Source organism: Mustela nivalis (genome assembly GCF_964662115.1).
Source record: "Mustela nivalis genome assembly, contig: HAP1_SCAFFOLD_643, whole genome shotgun sequence".
Taxonomy (NCBI): Eukaryota; Metazoa; Chordata; class Mammalia; order Carnivora; family Mustelidae; genus Mustela; species Mustela nivalis.
In genome coordinates this window covers 145,927-159,903 of record NW_028136020.1, presented here as the reverse complement: position 1 = coordinate 159,903, position 13,977 = coordinate 145,927, and the positions used below count along the sequence as shown (strand labels likewise).

The 13,977-nt window shown below is 34.3% G+C and overlaps 1 pseudogene across 1 annotated transcript; it reads right to left on the bottom strand.

The window, feature by feature from the left end:
* Positions 1-12,082: 12,082 nt before the first annotated feature.
* Positions 12,083-13,014, bottom strand: LOC309857355 (small ribosomal subunit protein uS5 pseudogene; annotated as a pseudogene). The gene has a single exon. The product of its transcript is annotated as a small ribosomal subunit protein uS5 pseudogene (transcript).
* Positions 13,015-13,977: the final 963 nt, after the last annotated feature.

Here is a 13,977-nt window from a genome sequence, read left to right as displayed (position 1 = left end):
TATGCACTGTAATAGGGATATAAATTTGTATGGAAAACAGTATGGAGATTATTCATATTATTAAAAGTAAAATTACCATATGATTCAGTAATCCCACTTCTAGGTATCTATCTAAAGAAAACGAAGTTCACTGTTCAAAGACATATCTGCACTCTTATGTTTATTATAAAATTATTAACTCTAAGCAAGAGATGGAAATAACTTCAGTATCCATTAATGGATGAATGAGTAAAATAAGTATGGTAAATATATACTACGGAATACTACTTAACCATGAAAAATTAAGAAATACTGCCATTTACAACAGCATGGATGGATCTTGAAGGTATTATTCTAAGTGAAATATTTCAAAGATTTTATATATTTTTTTAATTTATGTATTATGATATCCCTTACATACAGAATCTGAGGAAAAGGAAAACTAATGGAAACTTAGAGTTGAGTTGACAAGGGGTGAACCTGGGGTGGAGTAAGATGGTCAAAGGGTGCAAACTTGCAACTATAATATGAAAAAGTTCTGGGGATCTAATGTACAGCATGATGATCATAGTTAATAAGATATACATACTTTTTTTTATTGTGCTTCCCTTTAATAAACTTTGCATATATCACATTCTTACAAGTTGAAAGTTTATAGCAATCTTGTATAAAAGAGGTCTGCTGCCACCATTTTTCTAACAACATTTGTTCATTTTGTGTCTCTTTGTCACATGTTGGTAATTCTTGCAATATATCAAGTTTTTTCATTATTATTGTATTTGTTATGGTGATCTGTGATCAGTAATTATGACCCACTGAAAACTCAGAACTAGTGTACTTAAGGTATATACATTGATTTTCTTTAAAAACATAATGCTTTTGAACAGTGCAGTATAGTTTTTATTTTTTATATGCACTGGGAAACATAATTTTTTATATGCACTGGGAAACCAAAAAATATAATAATTTGACTTAGTTTATTGAGATAATCACTTTATTGAGGCAGTCTGGAACAAAACCCACAAGACCTCTGAAGTTTATCTCTACTATACTATATACATAAAAGTTGCTAAGAGAGTAGATCTTAAAATTCCTTACGATACATGACCATAACATAAGAGCAGAATTAAACCAACATGAGAAATTATTTTTTCATAAGTTAAAATAAACTAGCTTGGTGATTAATTCAAAATCATATTACAAACTTCAGTGTTCTTGAAGTAAGTATCACTGCATAAACAAATGAGTCAGGAGTCATAAACTAATGATGATTCTAAATGTTATTTAGAGAGACATTCTGTTCTTAATATATTTCAAATATTCTACACAAGACAAAGTGGATCCAAGTAATCTGTAGGCAAAATAAGATTTTAGAGAAGTATATATTTCCAACAGTATTTATAAAATATTACCTTTATGTAAGGCATCATCCTGGACTTTGTGGAAAACACACAAAGGAGTAAGAAGTGGCCCTTCAAGAAACATATACAATATCAAGGTTTAACATGAAGCAGCATGTCTTCTCTAAGTAAAAAAAAAAAAAAACATTGTACCAACTGACTTTACTGAAACTTTATATTTATTGCTCTCATTTTAGGTCATAGTGTCCTTCTGCATGCAGGCTGCTATAACGGACATGATATAGACTTAATAGCTTATAAAGAACAGGAATTTATTTCTCACAGTTCTAGAACGGAGAAGTTCAAGATTAAGGAATGGGCAGATCCAGGGAGAGCCCACTTCCTCATAGATGGCTATCTTCTCACTGTAAACGTACATGATGAATGAATCAAGAGAACTCACTGGGGTCTCCTTTAAAAGGACTGTAATCCCACTTATGACCTAATCACCTCCCAAAGGCCCCTAAGTTTTAATACTATCACTTCCAGAGTTAGATTCCATAATATGATTTTGGGAGACATAAACATTCACACCATAGTATATATAAACAAAAAAAGACACAAAAACAACAAACAAAAAAATTATTTTAACTACCTATTATTTTAAACTACATAAACTTTTAATTTGTTTCTATATAATATTAAATAACTCATTTGAGTGATTCACTTATATCCAATGCATCTGAGTGCAATTAAATTTGCTTACCCAGCATATCCAGAAGCATATTTCTTCAGACTATCCCATTCCCCACCTTACAGGATTTACCACAATTAGAAGACATGGGATAGAGGATAGATAGATAGATGTATACATAAACACACTTGTACATACCCATATGCATATTTTTTCCTGTTAATGATACTCATGCAAATAAAATTTAAGCTCAAGGAAACCTGTCTTGTGTGTTACTTAATATCCAGTTTTTAGTCAACATCCAAAAACAAATAATCCAATAAAACCATGGATAGAAGACATGAACAAGTGTTTCCCCAAAGAACACATTCAAATGTTCAGTAGATACATGATGTGGTATATATGTTCAATGGAATACTATGCAGCCATCAAAAGAAATGAAATCCTGCTATTTGTGATGACGTGGATGGAACTAGAGGGTATTATGCTTGGCGAAATAAATCAATCTGAGAAAGACAACTATCATGTGATCTCCCTGATATGATGAAGTGGAGATGCAACATAGGCAGTTTCGGGCATACGAAAAGAAAAATAAAAAAAGATGGTATTAGGAGGGAGACAAACCATAAAAGACTGAATCTCACAAAACAGACTGAGGGTTGCTGGGGGGAGGTGCGTTGGGAGAGGATGGTGGGGGTATGGACATTGGAGAGGGCAGGTGCTATGGTGAGTGATGGTGAGTGCTGTGAAATGTGTAAACCTGGTGATTCACAGACCTGTACCCCTAGGGATTAAAACACATTATATAAAAAATTTTAAAAAATAATTTAAAAAACCCATTAAAGAAAAAACACAGATTGCAAGCCCCGAGCTAATCTCATATTCAATCAAAACTTTTGAAAGTTTTCCCCTTAAAGATCAGAAGAAAGACAAGTGTGTCCATTTTCACTACTCTCATTTGACACAGTAGTGGATGTCCTAGCCAGAGAAACAAGGAACACATAGAAATAAGAGACTCCAAAAAAAAAAAAAAAAAAAGGAAGAAGTAAAATTTTCTTTTTTTGGATAACATGAACTTACATGTTAAAAAATCCTAAAAAATTCACAATAAATTTGAATAAACAAATTTAGTAAAATTACCAAATACAAGATCAATATATAAAAGAAAAGAATTTTGTTTTGTTTCTTTTTTTTTTTTTTATGGACTGCTTCCCAGTTTGTCATGTCATCCTTGTTCAGTGATCACGCTAATCTTCTCTGCACCATTCCAATTTTAGTATATGTGCTGCCAAAGTAAGCACAAGACAGGAGCATTTTAACATTCTAATGATGAACTATCTGAAAAAATAAAGAAAACAATCTAATTCACAATAGTATCAAAAATAATAAAATACTTAGGAATAGATTTAACTAAGAAGATGAAAGATCTGTACTCCATAAACTATGACATTGATAAAGAAATTGAAGGTGACAGAAATGGAAAGATAGCTCATATTTATGAATGGTAAGAATTAACATTGTTAAAATGTCCATACTACCGAAACCATCTGTAAATCCAATTCCTATCAAAAATCCAATGTTAGGGGCGCGTGGTTGGCTCAGTGGGTTAAGCCACTGCCTTCAGCTCTGGTCATGATCCCAGGGTCCTGGGATCAAGCCACGCATCAGGCTCTCTGCTCAGCAGGAAGCCTGCTTCCTCTTCTCTCTCTGCCTGCCTCTCTGCCTGCTTGTCATCTCTCTCTGTCAAATAAATAAATTAAAAATCTTAAAAAAAACCCCAATATTATTGTTTTACAGAAGTAAGTAAAGAATCCTAAAGTTTATATGAGACCATGAAAGACAACAAATAATCAAAGCAGTTCTGAGAAAGAATGAAGAAGGGAGATTACACTTCTTGATTTGAAACTATACTACAAAGCCCTCATGCTCAAAACAATAAAGTATACTGGCATAAAAACAGACCAATAAACAAGTAGAACAGAATTGAGAGTCCAGAAATAAATCCTTTCATACAGTCACCTAATATTTGACAGGGGCCAACATATGTAATGGGGAAAGATAGTCTGTTCAATAAATGATATTTAAAACTGAATAGTCACATAAACAGTATGAAAAGGGAACCTTATATCACTCATAAGTCTGAACTTGAAATAGATTAAAGACTTAAAGGTGATGCATGAAACTAAATTTCCTAAAGGAAAACATAGGAAAAATTCTCCTTGACATTGGTCTTGCCAATAGTTTTTTGGATACCAGACCAAAAACACAAGCAAAAAAAGCAAAAATAAATAAATGGTATTACATCAAACTAACGTTTCTGCATTGCCAAAAAAAGGGAGAGAGAATGAAAACACAATCCACAGAATGTAAGAAAATACTTACGAATCTTATATCTGAAAAGAGGTTAATAACCAACAGATACAAATAGAAAAAAATATATGATTAAAAAAATAGCAAAAGGATCTCAATAGACTTTTTTTTCAAAAAAGTTATATAAATGACCAACAGGAGCATTAAAAAGTGCTCAACGTAAAAATCTCAGGGCAAAGTCCTTATGTTGTTGTTGTTGTTGTTTACCTCTGAAAAACACAGCAAGATATTAGAATATATACTACCAAAAAATTGAAACTAACCAATTTTGGTAAATATTGGGGAAAACGGGGAACTTATGCACTGTAATAGGGATATAAATTTGTATGGAAAACAGTATGGAGATTATTCATATTATTAAAAGTAAAATTACCATATGATTCAGTAATCCCACTTCTAGGTATCTATCTAAAGAAAACGAAGTTCACTGTTCAAAGACATATCTGCACTCTTATGTTTATTATAAAATTATTAACTCTAAGCAAGAGATGGAAATAACTTCAGTATCCATTAATGGATGAATGAGTAAAATAAGTATGGTAAATATATACTACGGAATACTACTTAACCATGAAAAATTAAGAAATACTGCCATTTACAACAGCATGGATGGATCTTGAAGGTATTATTCTAAGTGAAATATTTCAAAGATTTTATATATTTTTTTAATTTATGTATTATGATATCCCTTACATACAGAATCTGAGGAAAAGGAAAACTAATGGAAACTTAGAGTTGAGTTGACAAGGGGTGAACCTGGGGTGGAGTAAGATGGTCCAAGGGTGCAAACTTGCAACTATAATATGAAAAAGTTCTGGGGATCTAATGTACAGCATGATGATCATAGTTAATAAGATATACATACTTTTTTTTATTGTGCTTCCCTTTAATAAACTTTGCATATATCACATTCTTACAAGTTGAAAGTTTATAGCAATCTTGTATAAAAGAGGTCTGCTGCCACCATTTTTCTAACAACATTTGTTCATTTTGTGTCTCTTTGTCACATGTTGGTAATTCTTGCAATATATCAAGTTTTTTCATTATTATTGTATTTGTTATGGTGATCTGTGATCAGTAATTATGACCCACTGAAAACTCAGAACTAGTGTACTTAAGGTATATACATTGATTTTCTTTAAAAACATAATGCTTTTGAACAGTGCAGTATAGTTTTTATTTTTTATATGCACTGGGAAACATAATTTTTTATATGCACTGGGAAACCAAAAAATATAATAATTTGACTTAGTTTATTGAGATAATCACTTTATTGAGGCAGTCTGGAACAAAACCCACAAGACCTCTGAAGTTTATCTCTACTATACTATATACATAAAAGTTGCTAAGAGAGTAGATCTTAAAATTCCTTACGATACATGCATAAAAAACAGTGGCAACTATACGAGATAGTAGATGTATTAACATTTTTGTGTAGATTATATTGCAATAAAGATGTATACCAATTTATCAAATTGTACAAAATTTACACAATGTTAAAAGTTTGCAATGTTATAAGAAATCATTTCTTAAATTTACAAATATGTCGATTTTTTTCAATAAAGCTGGAAAAAACTTTTTGTAGAATTAATCTATTTTTCAAAAAAGGAAGTAAGGCAGTAGAAACTGCAACTAACTCTGAAATAATAGAATATAAAATCCATTTTTGGTATATACACTGTGACAAAAACTATTACTTAGTTTACAATGGAGGAGTACTTATGAAGCATGAAGGATGGTCTATAAAAAAGGCTGAAAGAGCTCAGTTTTAAGGTTTAAATTTAAAATCTTCTTTTGAAATACTAAACTGACCACCCAGTGTTCCAAACATCAATGTCTTAACTGCATGAATTTATTTCATACAACTCTATAATCTAGTTTCATAAGAAAGCAGCATGCAAAGTTTGAATAAGACAGACTTGCTTAAGTTTCTTTATGTTCAACAGTAAAGGATACCTCCTTAAAAACAAATAGAAAAAAAATCAGCATATTTATTATGATAATTATTATTCATAAGGAGATTCATATTGAATTAGGGAATATATATCCTCAGAGGGGGTAAAGTAAAATGAAATTTATGTTGGTAAATGTGTCTAATAATAGTCAATACAATGCCTCAATATAAATGAATATTACCATTTTGAACAATTTAATTACTATTACTAGAATTATTATAAGTATAAAAATAGCTATCATTTTAGCATGGAATATGAGACTCTCATGCTCCATGCTTCATCACATCCACACAACAACGCTGCATAATAAGTATTATCATCACCATTTCATGGGTGAAAAAACTGAGGCTAACACATTTAGATAACTGGTTTATGATTACATGGGTAGCAAAAATGCATCACACTAATTTAGGCTTTATGATTTCAGAATTGTACTCTTTCCACTGCACATTCTATTACTCTGTAAATACTTGGCCTGTTTTCATTTGGTTCTTTAATTTTATTCATGTGGTGATGGCTTAAAGCTTCCTTTAAAGGAAGCTTAAAAATTTCATTTAACCAAAAGCTCCCAAGAATTAAAAATGCCACGGATCTAATGTAGACATGGATATCATTAGTTAATGGGTAACTATATATTTTCCACCCTAGTGAGATAACAATCAGAGTATTTTTCTAAGTTTTAGTCTCTCAGTGTTAAAAAGGACTTTGTTAAAATAGAAATATTTAGACAAAGGTGATCAAAAGTCTGAATCAGGTCACCTTAAGGTAAATATTAGGAAACTGAGGAAACAAATGGAGATTTGAACACTGAGCTATGATATAATGAATGGTTTCAAGTATTTAGTAGAGTATAGAAAAGCCCTTTAAAGCCTGGTCTTAGCCTAGCATTGCAGCTTCTGGGATATCTGTCTATCTATCATCTATCTATCTAGATATAAATTTGAAAACTTTTTTAACTTAAAGATTTTGAGAAATAGAACATAATCAGCACCATAGAAGATCTGTTTCTGATAACAACCTAGCCCCTCCTCCCAGTTTGTTAATATTCTCTCTTATTTAATGTAACATTGTGCAAATAGACCACTACTGAACTGCCGTTATGAATGAAATAGCTATAATCATCTGTTTGCATATCCTGGTGAAAATATTCATTTAGTTCCATGTTGTATTTCTAGGAATGGACCAAATTTTTATTTTTATTTTTAAGTTTTCTAAATATTGTCCAACTTACCTCAAATGTTTTTATTATGGGCACTTTCATTCTTTCACATTCTTGCAAGGCAATTTTACTGTTGCCCAATATGGTAAGTGTGTAATAGTATGTCATTTTAGGTTTTAATTTATTTTTAATTTAATTTAATTTAATTCCAGATTCATAATAAAGATAAACAGTTTTTATATATGAGTGGCCATTTGGATTACCCTTTCTGTAAAGTACATGCTCAAATCTTTTTTTTTTTTTAACTTTTTATTTTTTATAAACATATATTTTTATCCCCAGGGGTACAGGTCTGTGAATCACCAGGTTTACACACTTCACAGCACTCACGAAAGCACATACCCTCCCAAATGTCCATAATCCCACCCCCTTCTCCCAAACCCCCTCCCCCCAGCAACCCTCAGTTTGTTTTGTGAGATTAAGAGTCACTTATGGTTTGTCTCCCTCCCAATCCCATCTTGTTTCATTTATTCTTCTCCTACCCACTAAAGCCCCCATGTTGCATCACCACTTCCTCATATCAGGGAGATCATATGATAGTTGTCTTTCTCTGCTTGACTTATTTCGCTAAGCATGATACGCTCTAGTTCCATCCATGTTGTCGCAAATGGCAAGATTTCATTTCTTTTGATATCTTAACACTGTGTCATACTGACTTCTTTAATAGTAGATTTTCTGAATGAACTTTTAGCTGTGTAGGTCTTCTCTATTTTATTTTGAACTTGTTTTCATTTCAAAATCTTTATATTTATTTTCATAATCTGCTTTTATTTTTCTTTGTCTATTATCTATCTATCTATCTATCTATTTATTTGCAAGCAAGAGAGAGTGAGCAAGTGAGAGTGCAGGGAGGGATAGAAAAAGAAGGGAAAAGAATCTTAAGCAGGCTCCAGGCTCAGCACAGAGCCCAACTCTGGGCTCTATTTCACAACCATGACATCATGACCTGAGCCAAATTGAAAGAGATAAAATAAAAGTAAGGTGTTAAAAAAAAAGGAAAAAGAATTGGAGGTTTAATTAAGTGAGCCACCCAGGCACCCCTGTGGTATCTTAAATTAGCTGTCATATCTTTAAAGTTCTAGAGTATCCATTTGGTTCATTTATAAAACCTTTCTCAATATCATTTTTAGTGTCAGTTTTTTGTTCAATTTGCTTCCCCTCTCATTTCTTTGAGCAGAGTAATCAAGCCATTTTACAATCTTTATTGATCATTTTAACATCATACTTAATCCCATTTTGTCTATCAAATCTTGTTAATGGTTTTTCTTTGTGTGCTTTGTTACATTTTGCTATGTTCAAGACATTATATTTGAAACTCTTATTGAGTAGGGATAATTAAGAGCTATAATAACGGTATGGTCCTCCTTGGTAGGATTTTCTCTTATATCTGAGACTCTACAAGACAATCATACTCCAAATTCAGTGATTGGCTTTCTCAGTTTACACAGAAGGCAAGGTAGGCTATAGTCTTATTTCTGCTTCTCCTTGTGCTTTGGGGATCTCAACTTAAATTTGGGTTGTACCAAAGTCCTCAAATTTGATTGCTGCTGGATTTGTTTTTCTAGTATCAAGAGTCTATTAACAACACAGCTCAGTGTGTTTTAGCAGTTTCAAATGCTCTCATAGCTAAAATGGCTTCAGGGCATATATCTCTAGGCTCTCATTGTATTTCGTATTTTGGCCCAGTAATCCCTCACTTATTTTTATAATCATTCTGATATTTTTAACTTTAAAAGCTATTTTGTCTGGATTTTTAGTTGTCTTAAGTAGGAGTTTTTAGATCACCATTACTAGAAGCAACAACAAATATACATGAAAATATCTGCAGTAGTTTATCACATCTTTATGGCTTTGAACTTCCATAAGCTGAGGCATCCTTCTCTAATCACTTAGGCAAACTCCAATTTACCCTTTAATACAACCCAAGAATTGCTTCATTTAAGAACATGTTCAGGGATGACTCTTCCCCACTGTTCTTACCAACATTCCCACACACTCTTTGCTACCCACACCTTGTTTATGAACTTTCGTTAGGTATATCAGCGTGACCAGAATTTTGCTCTATTGTATTTTTGTCCTTTAGAGCTTTAATTAAATATGAATTCCATAGAAAGTCTGTCCCTTTTCTTTCAAACCTGGGTTAGTTATTTCTTCTCATTCTTTGTCAGAAGTTACTTTATTAGAGAAACTTATAGCTCTATTGTGACTTTGGAGCCTTTACAGTTTTTCAACTGGAAAAATCACCCATCCCTGAGATTTTTACGCAGCTTCCTAGCTGATATTATTCAGAAATCTGTTCAAAACAGACTTTTTCAGGGAGGCCCTTTCGGACCACTCAGTTAAAAAACCTCTTCTCAATCACTGCTCTTTTTAAAATGTGCTTATTTAGTTCAAATATGCATCTCTATTAAAGAAAAAGCAGTACAATTTTTTTTTTAAAGTTGGCTTACCTATTATCTATCTCTCCCATTAAAATGATTCCTCTGGCCTGGGGTTTTGTTGTGCTCATTTTAGGCCAGGCACTCAATAAATTGTCTCTGAATGATTGAATTGTTTGACTCCCTTGCTAGATTCTCAACTTCATGAGGCCAAGGATTGTTCTATTCAGTCCTTCTTTATCCTCAATGTCTGTTATATTGCAGTCACTTACGTGACTAATGGGAAAAATCACAGAAAGAAAGAGTTAAAACTACAGAAAAACCCTGTAGGTTCAATAACACAAAGCTTTCTAAAATTATTTAGCCCAGGAATTGAATACTGGCTGCACTTTTGATTTTTTTTAAATGGTATTGAATTTAATTTAAATGGAAATACTGGAATGGTAGAATAATAAAAAAATTATAAAAGCAACTTGCTCCTTAAAGTAAGAATTATATAGGGCATCTCTTCTAGAAGCAAAATTTTCAAATGTCAAACATCTGAAAGCATAGAAGGAGAAGTAAGAGTGTGAATTGTACTTCAATGCTCTTTTCTTTATATTCAGCAAACAGCTTCATTCACACACCTTTCCAATTTTTTCAACTCTTTTGACAAAGCCTTCAGAGGAGTCACTGCTGATGACAACCATCACAGCCTAACAGGAGAAATTTTATAAAGAAAAATAATAGCATGTTTTTCCCAAATTGTTAAGGATATGGTGAAGCTCTGTCGGATTCAAAGGAGGAATGTGCAATTCCATGCTATATATAATAATAACTTGTTTTAATAGTGGCTTTGCAATTTTTCAGATATATCCATTTACTGAAACCACTATCAAATAAACAAAAACAAACAAATGAACAGGGGTTCGAGACAGAAATTATCTAATCTAAAAATAGCACATGTTCACAGAATACACAACACATATCCCAAGTACTACTATAGGCTTCAAGTAATAGTCAAAACAATAGTAAACATGATTCAGACCACACCAGTCAAATCATAAATGGGACCTTAACTGTAAATCCTTATCTTTAGATCAAAGCGGGTAATTGGGGGCTGAAGATACATTATAGAACTAATATGTTATAGAACTCCTCTGAAATGAGTCATTTATTCCATCACTTTTCCTGCACAGCTGCTGACCCATGTTTTGGTTCCTGGAAATAGCTGCTACCCTGTCATACTTCTTAAAAGCACATATATTGATAACTCTACTCATTCCTCCATTCCTCTGTGACCGTCACTGTGTTAAAATGTGGAGTCAGCTGACTCACTTGTGATGGTAATAAAGTAGATGAGTTTGCAAAGTATTTTGTTATTTCTAAAAATGCAAAAACCAAATTACATTGAAATCATAAGGGGTGTTTCAGGGAGAGCTGTAGGATGTGGTTTCTTGTGTAATCCACAGAGATTAGCTCCAACACATATTTAAACTCTCCTCTAGGAGCAACCTTAGTGGTAAAGCAAGAAGATAAACAGATGTAAACACACCCTGGCACAAAATTATCACTTATGTTTGGCTTCCTAGTCTCCTCGTGTTACTTATTTATCTTAACTTCTCTCTGAAATCAGGGAACACAGAATCTCAATCAGTTGACATTTTTCTACTGAATTACCCAATAGTCTGATCATACCCCAAGACTTTTTTAAATTATTTCACTCATAATCCCAAATCTGCTTTGCTTCCTCATCTTAGTACACTGTAATTTGATTTCAAAATGAGGACAGTTGTCAGTAATGCCACATTCATTCATCTATTTTACAATTCCATGTGCTTATAACTATGAAGATATGTTAATAACATCCATTCCAATAAGCCACCCTAAATTTATTATCATGAAACAAGACCTCAAGAAAGAGAATTCAAAATCATCCATGTATTTGCAACTTATTGCAATAAAGCCTTTATCAATAGACTTCCCTGTGCACATGGTGGTCAAATTGCTGGTGAAAACCAGCCAGATCTATTACAAGCTTTCTCATGGCTTCTAGGTAACCCAAGTGAGCCTTTATTGATACTGGGAAGGGATAAAGCAGGGAAGGGATAAACAGTGCTATAAGATTTGGCTAGACAAAAGTAATGACTCTCATTACAAAGTGAGTATTTTTTTTTCAAGCTTTAGTTCAGTTTATTTTTCTTGTATAAAACTATGTAGTAGCCACAGCTGGAGCCTGGGTCCTCTGAACAGAGACTCTGGTGTGGGTCTTCACAAGATGGTCCGTGAACTCCTGATAGGGAGACTTGGTGAACACAGTCTCCTTCCAGAGATCAGGGGTGAGATAGCTGTAGGTCTTGGAGATGGCATCGAAAGTAGCCTTGGCAAAGTTCCCTAGGGTGGCAGTGCAGCCCCTGGCCGAGGTGTAGCAGTCGTCAATACCAGCCATCATCAGCAGTTTCTTGGGCACAGGGGCCGAGACAATGCCAGTGCCTCTGGGGGCGGGGATGAGACGCACCAGCACAGAGCCACAGCGGCCAGTCACCTTGCACGGGACAGTGTGGGGCTTGCCGATCTTGTTCCCCCAGTAGCCTCGCCGCACAGGGACAATGGAAAGCTTCGCCAGAATGATGGCTCCGCGGATGGCAGTGGCTACCTCCTTGGAACACTTGACACCCAAACCGACGTGTCCATTGTAATCTCCGATGGCGACAAATGCTTTGAACCTGGTCCGCTGGCCCGCGCGCGTCTGCTTCTGCACAGGCATGATCTTCAAAACCTCGTCCTTGAGGGAGGCTCCCAGGAAGAAGTCGATGATCTCAGATTCCTTGATGGGCAGGGAGAAGAGATAGATCTCCTCCAGGGACTTGATCTTCTTGTCTTTGACCAGGCGGCCCAGCTTGGTGACGGGGATCCACTCCTTGTCCGCGGCCTTGCCCCCGCGAGCTCCGCGGCCTCGGCCCCGGCCCCGACCACGGCCCCGGCCCCGGCCCCGGCCCCAGATGCCGCTGCCGAAGCCACCGCGGAAACCGCCGCGGCCTCCCATTCCAGGGCCCCCGGGCCCTCCGGGCCCTCCCGCAGCACCGGCGTCATCCGCCATTTGGTGTTCTCTCGGAGAGGAAACAAAGTGAGTATTTTAAAGCAAAAGAGCCTGTTGGGAATATTGTTTTATAAAATAGTGGTTTTTTTTTATTAACTTTTTAAAATTCAATTAGGTAACATATAGTGTACCAATAGTTTCAAATGTAGATTTCAGTTATTCATCCATAGCATATAATAGCTAATGCTCAGTACTTACTGTTATAGCTTCTTGAAAGCAGAATTTTAACCCACTGAGCCACCCAGGCGCCCTTGAAAGCAGAATTTTAGATCACATTTTCTGATTACTTCCATGTCGTACAACACTTTCCTGCTAGCAACCTTCAAAACATACTGTTTGTTAGAGGAATTTCTTTAATAATAAATAAATAGGAATTCATTTAAATTTATAAATATATAAAATAAATAGGAATTTATTTAAATTTATTTAAATATTACACACTGTTTCATTGTTCATAAATAAGGTGATGATATTATAGCCATTAGTTGGTAGCACTGATATATCACTATCTTTTTACTTCTCAGTGCATTCTCTTTACACAAATAGATATATATTTTAAAAAATGTGAATCTGTGGCAAACTTGTAAAAAACCCTATACAGTAAAGTTTATCATTTTAAGTAATCTCAATTATCTTCCTCAATTGTGATAGTATATCCTTCTATCTAGGCCAGATATTGTATGAGGGATTTGAAGAGACATACTTTTCTAAATTTCACTTTTCTCATCTGCAAAATGCTTATCATGATCCTACAAAAAAATACACTTATAATTTTTTGATGAAAATTTATTTATTTATTTTAAGATTTTATTTCTTTCTCAGAGAGAGTGGGCGAGAGAGCAAGCACAGGCAGACAGAATGGCAGGCAGAGGTAGAGGGAGAAGCAGGCTCCGGCCGAGCAAGGAGCCAGATGCGGGACTCGATCCCAGGATGCTGGGATCATGACCTGAGCCAAAGGCAGCT